The 21,259-nt window shown below is 41.9% G+C and overlaps 1 protein-coding gene across 3 annotated transcripts in view; it reads right to left on the bottom strand.

Moving 5' to 3' along the window:
• The window catches only part of MITF (melanocyte inducing transcription factor), a 164,473-nt gene that overhangs the window by 141,784 nt on the left and 1,430 nt on the right, over positions 1-21,259 (bottom strand). The gene's annotated exons all lie outside the window — the stretch shown is intronic.

The raw sequence follows: 21,259 nt of genomic DNA, 5'->3' as shown, positions 1-21,259 counted from the left end.
AGTGCTTCACCACCCTCCTAGTGGAAAAGTTTTTCCTAATATCCAACCTAAACCTCCCCCACTGCAACTTGAGACTATTACTCCTTGTTCTGTTGTTACTGGATCTGGTTCCTCTGTTTTAGTGACTAATGCATATGTAAAGGCAAGGATATAGCCTTTGTATCTCCTGTGAGATTCATAGGCAATGTCCACAGGAAGGTGCAAATCCACCTCCACACTCACCTAGAACCCCGATCAATGGGAATGTGTGGTTAATCCACGCAAAGAGGAAGACTGGATGAGAGGCAGGCTGTTCAAGAGTTCTGCAGCCTTATGCAGCACAGAGCTCTTAGAGCTAGAGAATAAAGTAATGGTGCAATCAGAAGAGCAGCAGCTCCACCTCTGCATGGATCTCCCATGCTCTCAGTAAGAAGGGTCAATACGTGTCCCGCACCAGCTACTTCAACCTCCACGGAGCAGCTGCACAGCCCACAAGGAACATTCTTCCCCCGCCCCCCAAAAAAAACTTCTGTACATCTCCCCAGCACCCAGCTCAGTCGCTTGGGCTGGAGTCGCATGTGGCCCTAAATTAAATCCAGAGGTCTCAATTCGTGGTAGATATCATACAGATTTATCAGACAGATTCCTTCATCTTTGGGTCATTATGAACACCACCCCTTCCCTCTCACATCTAAACCTCCAACTGCCATAAACACATTTGTACTAAACCAAGATGCAATGACAAGCTAATTTCCTAAGTGACAATCTCATCTGCATTATTAATTCCCATTCTAATTCAGAATATTCCTTATCCAGGCACTGTGCAATGTTCATTACACTTAATCTAATTCCTGCACTATCCTATTTCAATATCACCCATTACTGAACATCTTTCACGTTTTAATTCTCATGGCATTAGATTTGCTAGCACTTTATGAACTCCAGAATAAAAGAGATTAATTATACTACATCAGATTTTAAAGTGAGCGCAAAACTATTAAGAGCCTACAGCAATGCAAAGGTTAAGACCTTAATTCGACAAGTCAAGCACTGCAGAGTTAAAGTGCCCATGACAGCTTTAAGGTTACTGTCACAGAGCGCCTCGCCAGTTCGTGTGGCCTCAGTCACACACACCAGGTTATCATTTTTCACCAAAGCGCGTATTTATTCTTTTCTTGCAATGCAGGCTTACAGCAAGAGGGTGACTTCCCTGCAGCCTTCACTCCCCAGCCCAAACTGACCCCTGGGGCTCTCCTTCTGAGGTCCCCTTGCTTCCGGCTTCTTTTTATATCCTCCCAATTACATCGTTAGCCTAGTGATTACCACCCAGTTGCTCATAATCCCCCAACAGAAAGGTTGGCTGCCTCCAGTTTGGCCTGTAGCCTTCTTCAGGCTGCAGCAATGTCAGTGAGGTGCTGATAGTGCCCGGTCACAGCTTGCAAAGTGAGCAAGATCTCTCAAAGGATTAGGGTAAAGTGTAGGGAATCTCAGAGGAGCACTGGACCCTAGAGATGCATGCAACGCAGAGACTCTACATTACGTGGATGGATGTTCCCTCAGACCTGCCAGCCAAGCTCCAGTTATGGCATAGATTCATGACTTCCTTTAGATAGAGGAGAATGTTTGAGTCCAGACAGTCCCATGAATTCCTGAGTCCCAAAACCTTTTGTTTATAGTGAAGTGCTCCTGGGTGGTACCATTGAGGGCCTTGCAGAGTGTTTTAACATTCATCCACCATCTCCTTTATACATATTGCTGAGCCATGGGCTAAAGAGAGAAAGACTGGGAGCATAGCTCAGAGGAAACAAGATCCTCATTAAATCTAATCATGTGCCAGAAGGATACAAGAGAAGCCCTGTGGCCATCAATCAGTGCACTGTGTTACTAATATTTAGCATTTATATAGCAGTATTTTACATCTCCAAAGCACCTTACAACCAAGGCTCAGCACCCCTGTGAATAGGCAGCAAGACCTACAGATATTGCGGCTTCATGCTTACCATCCACAGCTATGCTCCTGCTTAGAAACCATACTGAAGGAGAAAACAGTCAGCAGGAGCTCAAGGATGCAAACACTGATACCATCTAAAAACATGAAGTGAAGAGAGACTGTAGAATCTCCCTGTCCTGAATTCTTGCTGGGAGCTTCTTGACAGCTAGTCAAGTCCTCTCCAAAACAGTACTGCTTTAGAGAAGAAAACAAACACTGTTAGCTTTCTGCTTGTTTCTCAATAGCTATTGGCAAACTGTAGGGTACAAAACCTTGGATCTGTATATGACGGTTGTTTCCCATACCAGACATTCTGACACTGTCAGCTGACCAGGACTACCAAAAACATGTCAGAGCTTGAGGATTTAGAGACGTTCATGCTCATCAATGACTTGCATAATGGAATGCCAGGCAGAACCTCTGCAGGCACCACTTACATATCCATTTCTAACATCAAATGGAATCAAACAAGATTGTGCTTTAGCATGGAGTCTCTTTGGACTTTTCATTGCAGTGATAACTGAGGAACCACTAGAAATCTGTATTGAATTTCTAACATCTGGCAAGTTATTTTACATGGAAAGATTGAAAGCCTCCCCAGAAGTAACTGAGCAAACTTCTTTAGTGTTCCCTTTTTGAACACAGGCTGGACAGTCTCTAGTTCACAACCCATCGAGACAGCTGAAAATTAGAAATTTACCCTTAGTCTGAAGAAAGTTAAGGTGAAGTCCTGTAGAAGCCTACACCTGTAAAAGAACGTGTAAGATCTGTCCTACTGCAGTACTATGGTAATGGATTTTGCTTAACGTGAAGGAGCTTTGTCAAACACGGTCCCGTTTGACTTAGAAATTGTTGCCCAAGTTACCAAGAGGCATGTCCTGGTGACAGTACGGCAACACTGAGTCTAGAATAGTGATCCTCGGACTGAGACTCACAAGCCGCAAGTAGCTCCTTAATGGATCTCCTGTAGCTCTTTGTAGCACATGGTATTAAAACACTGCGTGATTTAATTATTAACCAATCTAAGTTATTAACCAAATCAGGATGCCTTTACTATGTTAATAACCAATTGCAGTTGATAAAAATAATAATACCTGGTCAGTCATTTTTTCTATGAGAAAATATAAAAATAGTAAATGAAACAATGAACTGACACTACTGTGGGTCTTTTGGGTAATGTTAATCGCTAATTTGGCTCCTGAACCAGTAACACTGGTCTTCAACAGTAGCACACAAATGGCTAAAGTCCATGTTTGCCGTTTTAAAAGTAATTTCTGCTTTCCTGTACGGATGTATAACAGACAAGTTAGCACTGGTGCATCAAAGAACTGGAATATTTTAATCAACAACGTTGAGTTATTATACATACGAAGCAGTAAGATAACATCTCGAAAAATGAGGTTTGGCAAAGAGGTTGAACAAAGCATTGAAGCACTGCTTATTAAAACACAGCTTTTCTGCATTGAGCATGTCCTCCACAATGTGGTAAAAGTGTCATAGTATATACGGTGTGACACTTTCTATCACAACGTTGAGACACTATAGCAACCAACTAATCAGTTTGGCAAGTCCTGAACTACCATCTGGAGCAGAGAGATTTGAAGCCATATGTAAATGTCAAAAAAACAAGGGAATCTCTGCACGCAGAGAGAAAAGACGACACAGACTTGGAGCAAAATCTCCTGCCTAACCTATGTCTAGGTCTGTAAATTAAGACCCAAACCCGGCCCTATAACAGCCCGAGTAATATCGTGCTAAAATCAAATTTTTTAGACCGACAACAGGAGTTTTGACAAGAAACAGTACAAAGCTCAACTTACTTATGCAGTCTAGTTGGAAGAGCAATAATGAAAACAGAGCAACACCTTTCTGTTCTGTTGTATTTCTATAGCCAAATAGTATATCCTGAAACATTCTGCGTTATAAAGTCTTCTACTATATGAGATTACAGCAATACATACTCAAAGTGGGACAGAGTTACAAAACCTGATTTTGAATTTTCCTGACCTTTGCACAGTTATAACATCAAGCCCAATGTTCTATCAATAAAGTAGCTTTTGACTTTGAAAAGAACATTTTTTTTCCAGTTAGAAGTTGGGTGTGACCTCTCCTCTCAGCGTAAGACTACAGAGAATTAATTCATTGTCCATTTAATATACTCATTAACATGTCAGAGAATCATTATTTACCAATTTAAGCATGCATAAATCTAATTACATTTCTCCAGAACATATGAAACTTTCCAATATTGAGAAGGTGCTTTCTCAACCACTTTCTCTCCTCCCGTCCCCCCAAAATCAAAGCAAAAGATACTTTCCTCATTCAAGAGGACTGAAGCTCAAAGGGTGCTTTTGAACAGTTGTTTTTTAGCGCACTTGCTCCTTAAAACAGACCGTACTGAAGTTCTGCTATATTTGTGTCCTGTGTTAGAAACAGATTACACCTTGTGGGTTTTGGAAGAATTTCTCACTTTTTTTTTTTTTTTAAATCTCATGGTCTTTCAGAAACAATATTGTTTTTAATTAGAATTCATCACTGAAAATGGAATGTTAAGGTCAGAAACATCAACTTCAAAAGCATTCCTCACTGAGGGCGCTATCCTGCCAAGTGCTGAACACACCTGTCCCAGACTAGCAAAGCACTGAAGCACGTGCTTAACTTTAAGCACACAAGGAAGACATCTCATGTGCGTAAGAGTTTTGTATATGCTCAAGTGCTTTGTTGGATCAGGGAAAGAGAGCTCAGCACATTGCAGAATCTGGCCCTAAGGCCACGAGCCAGCAAAATACTTAAGCAAAAATGTAACTTTAAACCCGTGAGTAGGCTCGCTAAGGCAATGTACTACTCACACACTTAAAGTTGAGCACATGTTTAAGTCTTTTGATGAACTGGGATCTGATCCACCCGTGGGGTCTGACCCAGCAAAGGCTTTAAGTGCTTGCTTAATTTTAAGCAGGTGTTTAAATCCCATTAATTTCAATGAGACTTAAGCATGTGCTTAAATACTTTGCTGAACTGGGGCAATTCAGAACAATTGTATTAGAATAGCAAATTATAAATGCTATCCAAAAGACAAATGCTTATGGGGAAATCAATATTGTTATTTTAATGTCTATTTAAAAATAAATAAAAATAAAAAACCACCTCAAACGTTCAAGTTGCTATTAAAACTCCAGAGAATGGGCAATGTTTAATTTGTAGTCATCTCCATAAATTTAAGTTGAAATTCTGGTCTTGATTTAACCAGAAAACAAAACAGAGCCTGTTACTACAACTTTAGATAAAATTCAGTCAAGTTGTCCAGATGGTTTTCATTCCACAGAAAACACAGAGTCAGCAGTTTGCAGAGCATGGCATTTTCTAAACATGCAAAATAAAAGGAGAAAACAATACCCAAGTGTGAATGCTGAGCACATTATATTTTTGTTCCAACAGAATTGCAATACAATCAATACAATCTTGCATTTCTTAGTACCTTCCTTCTACCATCCAGGGTGCTCTGCAGTTATGAGTCCAACTGAACACTGAAGTGCACACTGTTCCTAAAAGCATCACGTTAAAAAAAAAGTAGAGAGAGCGCGCAACTACCAATTAATTTTCCATTTCAAAGTCCCAAAAGTCCAAGCATTTCTTACTGCATTAAGCAAAACCATATAGCAAGGGAAATAAATATTCTATGGACTTCGGATGAGTTTGTAAACCCAGTACTTACAGGATCAGGCTCTGGGTTTGGTAACCTTTACTCAAGCAAAGCTCCTATGTAAAAACAAAATTCTCCTTGATCAAGTACAGGCTACAGAACTGGGACTTCAAAAGAGCTAAAAAAAAGGTACACAGTGAGAAAATAAAGCCATTGAGAAAAGGAGAACAGAAAAAGGGCAGTGCAATTGTATAAACTGAGCTATTTTATAAACATCTTATTGCTCAACAGAAAGCCAGGGAAGTGTGAGCCTTCATGAAGAGATAGGCGGGGGAGTACTGGTCAGATAATGATGTGAATGCAAGTACCTCAGCAGAGCATTCAATTAACATTGACAGATACCCAAAAACCAGATTAGAAAAGGGAAAGAACAATAGTATTAGTACCTTCAGTCTAAACCGGCACACTTCTCTCCCTCTCCCCCTCCCCAGCCCATAAAGCTTACCATCTTAGTGGTAACAGAAGAGAAACTGATTATCAAAATAGTTCATAAATAGAGGAGATTTTAGGAAGTCACGGAGGCAATTTTGTTCATTTCAGCTTCAGATTTAACTTTGCATTTCAGCTAACCAGAAGGACAGAGCCAAGGCTGTGTCACGCAGATTATCTCATAGAAGACCATACATTTATGTGGCACTGATAGCAGGAATCAAACATAGGATCTTAAAGAATGACTCTCTCTCTACACCTCACCATGACAACGGCAATGCAATAGGCATGCAAGGGTGTAACTCTTCCAGGAGGTGGGAGAAGACGCATCGCAGGCATTTTTCAGTGGAAGCCTCTCGGGCCACAGCCTTCCAGAGTTAGGGCACAATGCAAGAGCTATCTTCTTGCACCAACCTCCCTTCACTGAGACTAGTCTGCAATGCCACACACGGGGAACAACTAAATAAAGTATCTTGTTAAGTAAAATTGCACAAAATGGAAGGAGGGACAAAATACAAATCTGGATTTCAAAGCCTTGTTTTTGACCCATATCTACCAAACAATTTCCAAAACGAAGCATGTGAGATTCTGAAGCTGAAGGTGCTGAAGTGAATGGGGCACAAAACCAATCTCCAAGGTTGAACCGACCACAGTAACATTTAGAATCACAAGATGGTTGGATCTGTTTCTCGGTTGGTCTATTGATAGACTCAGTTAACACTGCACCTGGAAGATTCAAGTGAGGCTAAAGATCATTTGATCAACAGTATCAAACCCAGGTCACGGGAGGTTTAACTAAATTAGAACATATTAGAACCATGCCAGACTTAGTGCAACAGAGGAGGTCACACCACCCTGCTCACCACTGCAGAGTTGATGTGGCCTGTGGCAAAGCCAGACAAACATCTCAGAAAAAGAATTTCTGTCGAGGGAACTGAGAGATCACTGCTGCTCTAGAACAACTCTCATAAGCGGAAGGTAAATAGTAGACACTGTGATAATTAAAAGGATCATCCGCAAGACAGGTCTCCTTTAACAAGCGGTAATTACTGACTCCTTAGACAGGGAACTCTACCAGAAAGTGGGGAACATGAATGGCTACAGTCATATACAGGGAGCTAGGTCTCCTTCGTTCACTGTGCCTGGCAAGGAGCAGCCTTCCTATGCTTTCAAATGCAGACCTACACACAAATGACAATCTTCTTTTTAACACGGGACTTAAGTGGTGCATGGGGCCAATATTATGTTGGCCTTCTGCAGTGGAGTGACTTGCATCCACTCCACTGGATGCAAATTTTAGATTGTTCTAGCTTATTAATACAAAAGCTTAGCTACAATAGCATCCTTACCAGGCTTACTTCAGCACACCCAGGATCTTTGCAACAGGTAGATTTGTTTCGTGCACCACCAAATTGTTTGATGTACATGAAAAACGGAAGGTCATTGCTCTGTGCCAGCAGTATACACTAAGGTGCCACAAGTACTCCGGTTCTTTTTATGTATCTTTACTCATTCAGAATGAAGGGCTCGGACAATATAGCTTCTAATGTAAAATAAACTGCCTCTCTACAGCCATGACCCAAAGCCCACTGAAGTCAATGGGAGCCCTTTCATCCACTGCAATGAGCTACAGATCAGGCTCTATATACAATGCTAACGCATTCACTGCCACACTATCTAGGTTCTACCACACTATCTAGACACCAGCTTATCACTGGCAGAATAGCTTTATAATTGAACTGAAATTGTAACTTGTTCAACAACCAGAATCAAACAAATCATTATACAAATTTCAACGTGATGTTCTACAGCAAACAAACAGTGCTCTTTTACACAAGTTCATGCTGGACGTGTGGGTGTAATTACAGAAATCTTATTTTAAGACCCTCTTGTGCTTCAATCCCATCTTTGTAATGTAATGGCTGCAATTTAGCAGAAATAATCCACTCACATATGAGCATTCTCGGCCTCTCTGATTCTATCAAACTCTCTGGCATTCCACATCACTTAAAATGAAGTCCTCTCAAAGAGGAGATTCACACCCTTCACCAACTTCTAGATCTTCTTGCCTCTCTTGATGGTTTCCTGAATTTATGTGCACCATGCTGGAGAGACCTTTTGATTGACCAATATTGGGTGTGTCAAAACTACACCTCCTCTAAAGCAACTTACCTTCCCCCTCTGTAGCAATTCAGGCATCTTGGCTCTCATATTCTTGGGCAAACTTGACACTCAAATATTTGAATTCTTATTTCAAGAGGGAACCCAGAATTCACAGCATCTCCTAGATGGTGTCCTCAAAGTTTTGGACAATTGTCTTTTTGTAACAGACAGTCATAGAGTTTAAGATCAGAAGGGACCACCAGATCAGCTAGTCTGACCACTGCCAACCCACCCCATAACCAACAACCCAGCACACTAAACCCAACAACCAAAATATTATAGCTCACTGGAGACTAAACTATTACGTGCCACAGGCAGAGAACAGGAGGGACAAGGTGCATCAACGCCCAAGGCAATAGATTACGTGCGATATACCCAGGTAATTCTGGCAAGTGACCAGCACTCCATGCTATAGAGAAAGGTGAAAAAACCCGAAGGTCCCAGCCAATCTGAACTGGGGAAAAACTGTACTGCAAAGGGATCTTATTGTGAAGTAATATCCTTTTGACTCACCAGTTAATTCAGAGATGGAAGCACTGCTTCATTCTTAAAAAACTCTTCTTGTGCATAAGAGGTCTTGGTGACAATTACAATAATTTTTCTCGGTATTATTTACATGCATTCTGGTAGCATCTAGGATCAGGGCCTCTTTGTGCTATGAACTGTACAGATAAAACAACAAAGATGACTCTCCTTGCTTACAGTCTAGGTGTTGGACAGGTGGGAAGATGAGGCAACAAAATGAACAGTTACACGCCACACTGGTTAGCCTGAATTCCAAAGCCACTGTGCACAAGTTTAACAAACAGAAGCGGCAGCTTAGTGGATGAATACCTTGTCTTTTTCAGAGCTGCAATAAAAATCATCAAACAGCAGCCTCCACTTTACAAGCAAAAAACACCCAGCAACTGTTCCTAACAATGCCAATGTCTTCATCAGATAAACTGACAGCAGGGGCATGCCCCTAGTATGGCCGAGGTATTGGGAAAGGCAAATCCCCTAGTCTGAATGAATAAAGAATGCAAGTATGCCCTCTAGAGTGAGCAGAAATCCAAATAAAATAATTGTGACATCTCCAGGGAATCACATTACTGGGCTACTGTGTTCCCACTGATCATTTGTGAGTTGAAGGCTGCAAATGAGCAGCCCAAAAAAGAAAGCTTTTTTGCTCTTCTGTACAATCCAGCTTCCTCTTGCTGGAATTCCACATCTCAGCATCATCCTGCTTCTCTCACAGGTTATATCTCTGTGTGATTTAGGGCAGGCTGAACTTTTCAAACAACAAAAGAGTGGGGGTGGTATTGTTTTCTGTTCTGAATTTCTACCGTATATTGCATTAAACTACGCTTCAAGGCTATTTGCTTTGGAAATTTTCCTTGTAAAAATGCTCCTCCCTCACTTAAAAAAAAAAAAAAAAATCTTGAAAGGAAAGTCAAGACAATAAAATACATAAAAAAGATACAGGAGACAGGTTTAGCCAGGCTCTGCTGCTTCAGCCATTGGGGTGTTTTAAAGGGGAAGGCAATCTCCCCACTAGCACTATTGCTTTCCCTCCCTAGCTGGAAACACCAGCAATTCCTATGCCCCCTTTTCCTCCTGACCCCATGAACCTGAATGGTCCCAGCTCCTACCTCAGTCTTCCTGCCCTGAAACAACTCTCTGTTTACTTTGGTTCCACCCCAACTCCCACTGTGTGCTTCCCCGCCCTCCCCAAGAGGGAATCAACAGTTCCCATTCCTATATGAGTTTACAATAGCGAGCACAACAAGGTCCCAGGTCTTGGGTAAGCCCTTTAGGTGCTACTAGAATATCAAACAATAAATAATAATTCATTCCCTACTCTATTGCCTCCTTAATCCAGAACACTCGAATGGGTACGATTTCTTTATTCCAGATGCATTCCTCCACTCGAGTGGCTCCCATTTCTGCTTACCCTCTCACAGATCCAAAACTCCCCACTGTCCTTATTGTACTTCACTAGATTTGTGCAGCAACGTGTATGGTTATAGGCCACCAGGTAAAAGTTGCCTCAGCATCCCAAGTCTCATCGGCGAGCTTTGATTGACTGACACCTGAACAAACAGGAATTTTTGACTAATCCCGAGAGTTATGAATGGCATCTAGGGAGCAAAGCCTAAAACAGACCTGTCCTTGAATGACATCAAGCCAAACAGAAGCCTGACAGTGTGTTGTCAGCAAGGTTTACCTGCACACAAAAATGCTGCATTGGCACATAGAAAGCCCCTTTCTCTAAATCTGCACAAATAGGGTTTGTGTGTGTATAAACTATCATTTGTGTGTGAAAGTGAGGGTGTGCCACAAACAAAAACAAATGTACATACACCTTTGCATACATACCAATTAAAACTTGCTACAGGTGCCTTTGAACACTTGGCCCAATACGATCCTTCTTCCCGACCCATACATCTCCATTTCTCTCTTCCAGTTCTACTTATTAACCCTGTAATTAAGTCTAACTCTGTGGAGTGATTGGTGATAGAGGGCCAAATTCCCCAGCATGCTCTGGGTGATGTGCATTATCAGAGCTGTGCAAAGTAGCCATAAAGACAACCTAAATAGCTGGTTAAGCCAGATTTGTGTCACCAGAGCATACTGGTAAGCCTGGCCCATGGATATTATGATAGGCTTTACAAAACTGGGACATGATCCTGCAATCCCTACTCAGGGAGCAGCCTCATTGACTTGAATGCGACTGCTCATGTGAGCAAGGACTATTTATGTGGAATATGTTTTGCAGGCTCAACCCTTTAAATTGTATCTTATAGTACCACACTGTCTTTGATGCTCTTTTTTTTCCCCCTGAAAGAGTTGTTTGTTTTTTCTCAGTGTTATTTTCCCAGCATAATGTATTACAGAATGCACTTACATGAACTCCTCTTTGTCCTCTATTGTCTAGTTATACCGTACAAGCAAAATCTTCATAGGAATTGAGTTTATAAAAAAAAAAATCTTACTGTTAAAGGCTGTTAATTGCAGTATTAAAATACTAAGGTGAACTCCTATGATAAACTTCTATTCTCCTTTACACGGCATTAAATGTAACAATTATCACCTCACAAATTTCTGTTGGTTCGTGCTTGAAGAAGTAATTCTATATGGCAGCAACACATTTCTCTCCCTCATCCTGCCAGCTCAATCTATAGAGTGGCTGCTAGAGATGGGGGGGGGAGGAGGAGGAATCTTAGAGAGGGTTTCTGTATAATCAATGAAAACAAATACAAATTATTGGACTTTGGGTTGAATCCTTGGCAGAAAGATGGTTAGAAAGATGCAAATATGATAGAACAAGTTACAGTACAGGTGTCATTTGTTCAATAAAATATGAACTAGAGGTAACACTTAAGCTAGTAAAGACAGCGATAATATTAAAGGGCGGTTGAACTCCTGAGGCATCTAGCGATACACATGAGAATGTTCTATTCGTTCCTACACCTAGCAGTACAATTACAGTGAAAGGAACAAAGTCCGTATTGATGATACTTATATCTCCTTAGAAGATATAGTGCCTTTCATCCTGAAAGATCCTGAAGTGTTCTGCAAACAAGAATGATTTATAAGCTCAGAATCTGACTCTCTCGTGCAGTCCCAGAGACACCAGTAGGTTGTTGCTGGGACCCCTTTGCAGAGTTGGGGTCCATACATGTAAAAGAAATCACTTCACCACTGAATGCAGACATTTCTGGGTGGAGATCACGTCACAACACTGGGGTGGGTCAAAAGATGAAATTCTGGCCATGGACACATGAACAAAGCCCTACTCTTCCAAAGACACCTTGGAATCTTTAATGCCTTCACAGAGCAAACAGGTTGTTGGACTTTAGGGAGTTGTCTGAAAGACGCCTAACCCAATATACTGCATAGAATTCATTTTATCTACCTCAAAAGGATGACAGGCTGAGCTGACCCTGCCAGGATTTTTGTCTTTGGTTCCAGGGAGTCTACATATTTCAAACCAAATGCTTATATCAATAATGACCTTCTCTGGATATATGCAGACTAAGCAATAGTATGCTACGAATACATATTAATGCAGAACAAAATGTTTTCAGTTTACCTTCATTGCTCCTCTACTGCAAATATAAAATAGAAACCGTAACAGTATGCATACTATTCATTACCCTGTAACTGTTCCGGTTTTACTGCATGGACCAGTAAGAAAAGTCATTAATCAAGTATAATAATAATATAATGCAAGGTGACAGGTTTCCATGTAAAATTAACTCTGTTACGGCACCCAATCATGCAGCCTTATTCGGGCAAAACTACTTCAGTCAGCATGAGTTTTAGTAAACAAAGATAATAGAATCAGGCCATTACATTGCACGTTAAAATATCTGAGAATCTCAAATAGGAAAACCACCACCTATGGACAAAGTGTTGATAGAACTTGTCTGCAGCTCCCTAATTTTCCTTCTAGCATTGAAATGTCAAACTGGTAATTAAAGATTGTCCTAAGTCAACATGCAACGTCAGTGTTTTGGAATTAAAAAAAAACAAAAAAAAAAACCCTGAAAGTTACTGGCTCGTTTTTTGTTTGTTTGTTTTAAATGTGAAGGGGGTTTTGCTTTGAAATGCAGGGGCAAATGTAACGTTTTCCAAAAAAAAATATGTATATTCAAACTGTCCTATTCAAAACCTATAGGTTTCTCTCTATATTATTCATATCCAGAGAGCAAGTATATTTTGAACAGTGCTCTACAAATCTCTAACTTTTCCTATTAAAGTTTTAATTACAGGAGTGTATGATAAGAAGTGACATTTATATGTCAAACAACATACCTGAAAGTCTCTATTACTCTTCCCCTTCCCAGCCTCTATTTGGATTCCAATCAAGGAGCAACAACATGAAATCGACTAGATTTTTGCCAATTTCACAGCACCCAACAGGCTTCTGCCCATGGTTTTGTCAATGTACCTCTAAGGCTGCTGAGGAAGCTCTCAACAAAGCAGCAGCACTCGAGTGTCTGTCTGCATACTGCACAGTGTGTGAGTTTACGTTCAGTCACATTTAGAAGGTTATGTTCACAACCCAAAGGGGAATGTTTGTTTGGTTTTTTTTAAAATGAAAACTTAGATTCTGTACAAGTTGTTAGTAACCTATGTTATTTAGGTTGCATAGTCAGTCACTCAAAAATTAGGAAATGTCAGGTTTACAGCTGTCTCTGCTACCTTAATTCTGCCCACTTGTGCATTGATCTTGGACACTAAGTGATGCAAGGATCTGTGGGAAAAAACAGTATGTAAGCATTAATTAAAGACTATTTCTTACATAATACATACACCCTGCCTGTTTCTCTTCCCCACTAGCTCCTCTGGCAGCTCCCAGGTGTGGCAGGGGTGTCAGCCTGGTCTGAGAATGTTTTGTCATTAATCTGGCAGGCTGCCTGAGAAATGCAAGCGAGAGAAATGAAATGGTGATCTTTAAGAGTTACTTTGCAGTAACTGAATTTCATGGGACAAAGAAAAGGCACTTTTGTATCCCAAGGTTGTCCCCCAGGCCAATTATAAAAGGGCTGCAGCAAACAATGGAGGTATGAGAGCTTCGCAGAGAGAAGAGCACAAGAATCTTTTACAATGGAAAATGTTACCTAAATAGAAGTGTCACCACCAGCTCCCTGTAGAGGAAATATTTTGGTTTAGCTTTCCCCACATTTTCATATAAGAGCCATCCCAATTACAATCACTCACCTTTGTAAATCACTTTGAGATCTACTGATGAAAAGCACTATATAAAGCTAGGTACTATATTATTATTAGAGTACATTTATTTCTGTTGTGTTTCCAAAAAAATAATAACAACAAAGTGACATTTCAGGTACTGTAATCATCTGTGGCTAGATTTCTCTCTGTAGTAATGTGAATTTGAGGTGTTGAATAAACATCAGGTAATTTATTCACTCACAAAAATGCTAAGGGGGGAGGGGGGGGGGTCTTCAAAGATACACTGCACTGGCCTAACTCTGCTCCCACTGAAATCAATGAGACCACACTCCAATGCTGAGTGCTTTTGAAAATTTCACCCTGCATGTTTTACTTTACTTACACTCCGTTGCTATACTTTCTTGTTGTTACTTTAAAATATGCTAACGTTGATCTTCTAGAGAAGGAAAAACCTTTCAGAAACTGTTTTAAATTTGTTCCTCTAAGATACATTTTTTTTAAAACATTGAGACTCTGTTCCTTGATGTAAGCACATGTGACCTGTTCTAAATAAAGGATATTTTCCACTTCTTGCACAACTGGAACAGATATAAACAGTCTGAACAAACTGCACTGCAGAACTCAACGAGAATATAAAACCCTTGAATAAGATCTATAAATAGCAGTAATCTGAAAAAAGAACAAACACAATATTGAAAATCCTAACATAAATAGAGTTTAAAATCTAAATCACATTGCAAATTTAATTTACAAAATTAGATGTGATCATATGCATAGTAAAGAACTTTAGAATAGTCCAGTTTAGTTTCAGAGTTAGGATTCTCTGCAAAAATATGTGCACCGAGGGTTTGTTTCCTCCCCCCCCCCCCTCCCCATTAGCTACTACCATTGCTAATATACAGTATTCTAAGAGAAGGAAAATTAATTTAACCAGTCAGTCAATCTCCAACTCTGAGAGCAGCACAAGATGGCATAAAATAAGTGAAGACCTGCATGCTGGCTAGATCGGAGGTACTGATTTACATTAGTGAAATACATGTAGCTAATATATATCTGTAGCACTGACTATCTAGAGTTATGATAATTTTACATAAACTTCAGTAATTCAATAAATTAAATCTCAAAGTTATTCCTGTTAAAATAAGCATAAGCTTCTTTTAAAAAAATTACCATGCAAACAGCGTTTCTCAACTTTTTCCACTTAAAATACAAATTTCATAGCAGGATCATTCTTGGGATATTAAATTTAAGCTGAAAAAGATCAGCAGTGCAGTAGCAAAAATAGTAAAAAAAAAAAAGTTAGCTTGTAATTCTTGGTGAATGCATTTTTTACAAAATTGAAATGGTCAGCTACAATAATTGACAATTTGCAGGCCTTCACTATATCAAGCATATAACCCAAATGGGTTTATATTACTGGGAGGAAAAAGGAGAAGCAAATGAACCAACCCAACCAGTTTTCGCTGTTCTTAGCACATCTGTATTAACAATAAACTTAGACCATCACACAAAGTGAGTCAATTTAAATGCAGAGCCTCCCAGTGACAGCAAAGGGTCAAATCCGCCTTTAGTATTGTACGTGTAATGCTCACTGAAAGGATTTGCATATGTGCTAGGGAGGGCAAGATTTCATCTTACATTCTGCAGTCTAGTAATAAATAAAATAAAGGTATTAAAAATCCTTATCATATTGATTTATTCACATATCCCAGTTTTCTCTCACACCTAAAAATGACTATGCAGAAACTACGGTGCGTGTAAGAACTGTTTAGTTTCCAAAGGCTTAAGCTCAACCACAACAAATTCCAGAGAACCCTTAAACATGTCTAGCACTTCCCAGTCTGAAAGGCTAAATTCTCATAGGTCCCTTAGGACTTTAGGTTGGAATCACTGTATTCCAGCATAGTATTTTCAGTCCTTGTTACTGGATCTTTTTGCTGGACTTACATTTTCATTGGCCTCTAGCATTCTACTGAGGCATGGCCTAGTACAGCATTTAGAGCAAAGAGATTTTATTAGAGGATCCCCTGCAGCTTTGGATTGAAATCTTGAATTATCAAAAAGGAGTGTGCATAGAAGAAAAGAAGAAGAAAATGGGAGACAGGTGAATTGGGTGGAAGATGCAGTATAATAGAATTTGAAGGAGGGAGATCAATACTGCAAGTGCTGGGTTAAATTGGGCAATGAAGTTATGGGTGAGTCTTTTGGGGCAGGAGCAGTTGGATTTTTTTGAAATATATCATACTGGGTGGATTTCCCATGTGAGGTGAGAGTCGATAATGGGGGTTCTGCCTCATCATTCCAATGAGACTACAGAGAAAAAGTAATTCCCCTTTAGGCAGAAATGAGAGGCCTACTGGTTGGTTCAGTAGAGGATTTCGCTATCTTTGGGCGGGATTGATTTTGTCCATGTGAATAAAGACAGGTAGTATTGCTTAGTGGACAGAGCACCAGACTGGGACTCCAGAGACCTGGGCTCTGCTCCTGGCCTGCTGGGTGAGGGTGAGCAAAGGACACCCTCCCTCTGTGCTTTGCTTTCCCCATCTGCAAGATGGGGATAATGATAATCTCCTTTGGAAGGAGCTTTGAAATCTACTGATGAAAAGCACTGTATTATTATTCCATTTATGTCTGGAGCTGGAGGGCACAAATGCCATGTACCCCTGACTGAGGCTGTAGGTGTGCAAGGGGAGCTTCAGATTGCTTACAAGTTGGAAGTGTTCTGTGCCCCTCAGAGCTAGTAAAAAACAAAACAAACAAACAACAGAAGAAACTGAGTCCTGTTAGTGGAGATTAGCAAGGAAAGGCAGTGTGCCAGCACTGCTCAACCAAGTGGCCATATAGGCCCTTGTTCAACAAACCATCCGCTGACGTTCATTATCATCTCATTATCACTCAATTCCTTAAATGCCTTTTGGGGTAAGGTTGTTGAGAAGAGAATGTAACTCCATGAACTTCAGGGCAGTTACTCCTTATTTACACTAATATCACCAAGAAAAGAGACTCGGACTCTTGATGTTCTCAGCTGTCCTTGATAACCACCAGTGAGGTTTCAGGCATGGGTAGAGCAGAGAAACAGCAGAGGGTTTCATTGGCTCTCTCATTGGTTCCCCTATTAGTGGAAACAGGTCTGTTCACTGGTTCTAGCAGCATCCTTTGTTGCTATCATCCACCAGGTTTTACTAACCTGGCTGTGGACCCTAGCTGGGCTGGACTTGAAGTTCACCAGAGACTGGGCTCCCTGCATACTGCAGGCGTCCAGGGCTACACACTGGTGATACAGTGGTGTGTATAAGCTGGACTAGCTGTGTCAATGTCAATAATGTCCACTCTCCCCCTGTCACTGCAGTTTAGGTAATTATTATTCCATCTGAGGGCTCTCTCTTGTTGGAGGGATGGGGGGGGAGGAGGTGAGAGACACTACAAGTATAGTGATAACACGGCGATATGATCCGGACTGCAGAACCACCATTATGATTTAATTACTTGATCTCCGTTTCTTTGGACACGGACAGGGCCCAGTGTTTGCATTCCATTTGCGCGGCTCAGATTAGGTAAGTACCTGTGCTTATGTGACAGCAAACTGTCTGAGGCTCAATCTAGGTACATTGGAAATAATCCTGGTTGGTTTCAGGAAGCCACCGAATATATGGTCATCATTCCTGCTTGGGTTTGTCAACTTAACCCTCACAGAGGTTCACAATATAGGGTGCATCTAGATCCCAGAGGCCTAAAACACTTTTTTTATCTGTGCCTGACGGGAGCAAAACGGGGTGGTGATAACCATTTGTCTTGATTTAGGAGCTTGATTTAGAAGCTCCTTGCTCTGATGGCCTAACAGACTGGATTACTGGCCACGTGATTGCTCAAGGAGACTGATCATAAGTAAAGCTATGATTTAATCATGGGTATTTTCAGTAAAAGTCATGGACAGGTCATGGGTAATACACAAAAATTCACGGTCCATGACTTTTACTGAAAATAGCTATGATTAAATTGTAGCTGGGGGCCAAGGAGGGCGCTGCTCTGGGGGAAGGGGGGCACTGCCCTGGGGGGGGCCACTGAGGCCAGCCAGCGGCACCAACACCCCAGGGGCCTCCCACCTGTCACTGCTCCCGCCACCCCGGGACCAGTGCTCAGGTGATCCCAGGGGCCAGCTGCATCGGCCGCTGCTCAGGAAACCCTGGGGTCAGCCACACCGGCCGTTGCAGAAGCCATGATTTCCGCGACATCCATGACAGACACGGAGCCCTAATCAGAAGAAACACCAGTACCCTGTAAGTTGCACTGGCTTCCAGGTGCCATTTAAGGTGTGGACATTGAACTTTGAAGCCCTATATTGTTTGGGTCCTAGCTACACGAGAAACACTTCTCTCCCCATGCACCACCATTGCAGTCGGTTTAAAGTGCTCACACTACAGGTATGACTTTACTGCACAGTGAACTCTTCGTAGGGTGACCAGATAACAAGTATGAAAAATTGGGACGGGGGTGAGGGGTAATAGGAGCCTATGTAAGAAAAAGACCCCAAAATCAGGACTGTCCCTATCAAATCAGGACATCTGGTCACCCTAACTCTTCACAAGTTAGCTTAGCTCTGCGAAAGCAGCCATGCTGCAAAATAACACAAGCTGCACGCAGTGGTCAAGTTAGCAGCTGAGGGTGTTAGGCTAACACCAGCTACACCGATACTGACTTGGACTCTTAATACATTCCATGGGAGGCGTACCCGAGCCCACTTATCCATTGACGTTCTAAAATCTCCCACACCCCAATCTGGGTCTATGCTGGTTATGTGATATGTACGTATCTCTTCATCCTTCTAACAGATACCTGAAATCTCTCAGAACTCAAGCCGGACCCCAGATGTACAGTACCTTCCCGCTTCACTTGTGTATATTTAATTTTAAACATTAACTTGAATAAAAATGTTAAATCTGTACTTCTTGACGGGCTAGCCAACTTGAGTTAAAAGCATCACCACACTGAGCTAAGCAGTTTTGCATGTGGACAGGGCAACACTTGAGTTATAACTCAAGTTAACTGCAATGAAGACAAGCCCCAAGCATCCCCGGATTTGAAAGCCTGGGTGTTAGTGCCAGGGGTTTTTACAGGGCCTTCACTGGCTCAAAAGAGCTTGAATTTTTCTTAAGCCTGCAGGGCACAGTACAATATCTATCTATATACTTAAGACTTTTGTTTGAGGGCTGGGGAACTTATTTATAGACTTACTAAAGATGGGGTGACTACTTAATATTTGCTGTATGCACCACGCACTATTTTAACTACATACATGAGCCCAGAGACAGTGGCATAGGGATCATACTTAAAAGCTGAAAATAACTAAAACAAAGATATGCTCTCAACAAGCTGGGCTATAAATTAGATAGAATGTTTTTGCCATCTGCGTGTCAGAGTGCATTGTGATGAGGATGGAAGCTTTGTTGTTGACAAAGCACCTTGGAAGACAGTCCAGAGAAGAAAAAGAAAAAAAAAAAAAAAAGACATTGCTGTCTAAATAACACAACAGATCGAGATGACAATATAGCAGATAACTGTGGTAAACACCATTGCAAGATCTTGAATTAAAACTTGTGAACAGATATGTCACTCGTTAATTTCAAGTAGCAAGGGCTTGCGCCAAAACAAAAAACAAAAAAACCCACAAGCCTTGCAACACCTGTTTTAATTTAGCATCGACTGGATCCCAAATTCGGTCCTGTACCCGTTTTCAGTGTAAAAGTGTGAAACAGTGTATTCCCGCATATCCCGTTTGTTCTGACTAGCTAGCATTTATCAAGCTAGCATGGCATAGAAATAGAGGTTGCAGGTTCTGAAACAGCACAAACAGCTATTCTCCCTCAGTGCTGTACGTGATCATTTATTTTACCTGATGGAGTTTTCCCTCTCAGTGTTCCACAAACTAATGCAATGTTACATAGGTGATCTCATCGGAACACTCAAACGATCCAACGTATTCACTTGTTTAGAGCACTGCAAGCCCTGAGCGAAAAGGTGCAGATTTCGCTCTCACTTTCTGTCTTCTATACCCTTTATGTACAGTCAAGGTTTAGTGACAGTCTGGGCCTCTCCAAGAATGACAGTGATATCCTTTGGCCAAGGCTGGATAATGCCCAACAATACTCTTTACAAACATAATACCACACCAGAACTTGGGCCCTCCCTCCTCCCCTAAACACACGCCAAACAAAACTGCTATTATTACAGGAAACACGAACTAAATAGCTGCTTTTATGGTCCCAAGAGCATAGGATGTTTCCTTTCAATATATTTTGTTTAACGTTTACAAATGGGCTGATTCAGCAGCACAGAATACAAACAGCAGACACATGGCAGCCTGATTACTCCCTCGGTAACATTTTTCAATCAGGGACATGGTTTAAACACCAGCAAACCACCATCATCATCCCATAACAAACAGCCTCCTCAGATTGTGACACCCCCTGGCTTTCCTAACCCGCCTCGCCCCTAAATTAGCAGGCTGCCGTTTGCAACATTTCCCCTGCTTTGACAGTGTCCCACGCTGGGTGTCAGTGACAGCCTACGCATTCATGCACCCAGCTCCAGCGCGCCCAAATACAGACAGGCCCTGCAGCTTCAGGGCACAGGCAGCACCACAGTGGCACTGCCAGGGGAGGGGCAGCCTTTCCCCATTCCTATCTGGGCCAAAGGGAGGGGGGGGGGAAATCTCTCCTAGAGGCATGGGAGATGGGAAAGAGGGAGAGAGAAGGGCAGATTAAGGAGAAGAGGAATAAAAGAGGAACAGAGAGAAAGGTAGAAGAGAAGGGGGCAAAGGAAGGAGGGCAGAGAAAGGGCAGACGGAAAGGGGGCAGAGGGAGAAGGAAAGGGGGCAGAGAGAGGTAATGGGTCAGGGGGCAGAGAGAGAGGGAATAGAAAGGGAGCAGAGAGGTGAACACGGGCAGAGGGAGAAGAGCAGGGGCAGATAAAGGGGCAATGGAAAGGGGGCAGAGAGGTGAACACGATCAGGGGGCAGAGTGAGGGAGAAATGGAAAGGGGGCAGAGAGATGAACACGGGCAGGGTGCAGAGAGAGGGGGAATGGTGCAGAGGGATGAACACGGGCAAGGGGCAGAGAGAGGGGGAATGGGGCAGGGGGCAGAGAGAGGGGGAATGGTGCAGAGGGATGAACACAGGCAAGGGGCAGAGAGAGGGGGAATGGGGCAGAGGGATGAACACGGGCAAGAGGCAGAGAGAAGGGGAATGGGGCAGAGGGATGAACACGGGCAAGAGGCAGAGAAAAGGGGAATGGGGCAGAGGGATGAACACGGGCAAGAGG

The sequence above is a fragment of the Chrysemys picta genome, chromosome 7, assembly GCF_011386835.1.
Source record: "Chrysemys picta bellii isolate R12L10 chromosome 7, ASM1138683v2, whole genome shotgun sequence".
Classification (NCBI taxonomy): domain Eukaryota; kingdom Metazoa; phylum Chordata; order Testudines; family Emydidae; genus Chrysemys; species Chrysemys picta.
Note: the sequence above shows the minus strand (reverse complement) of the source record. Positions and strands in the feature narration are given on the sequence as shown.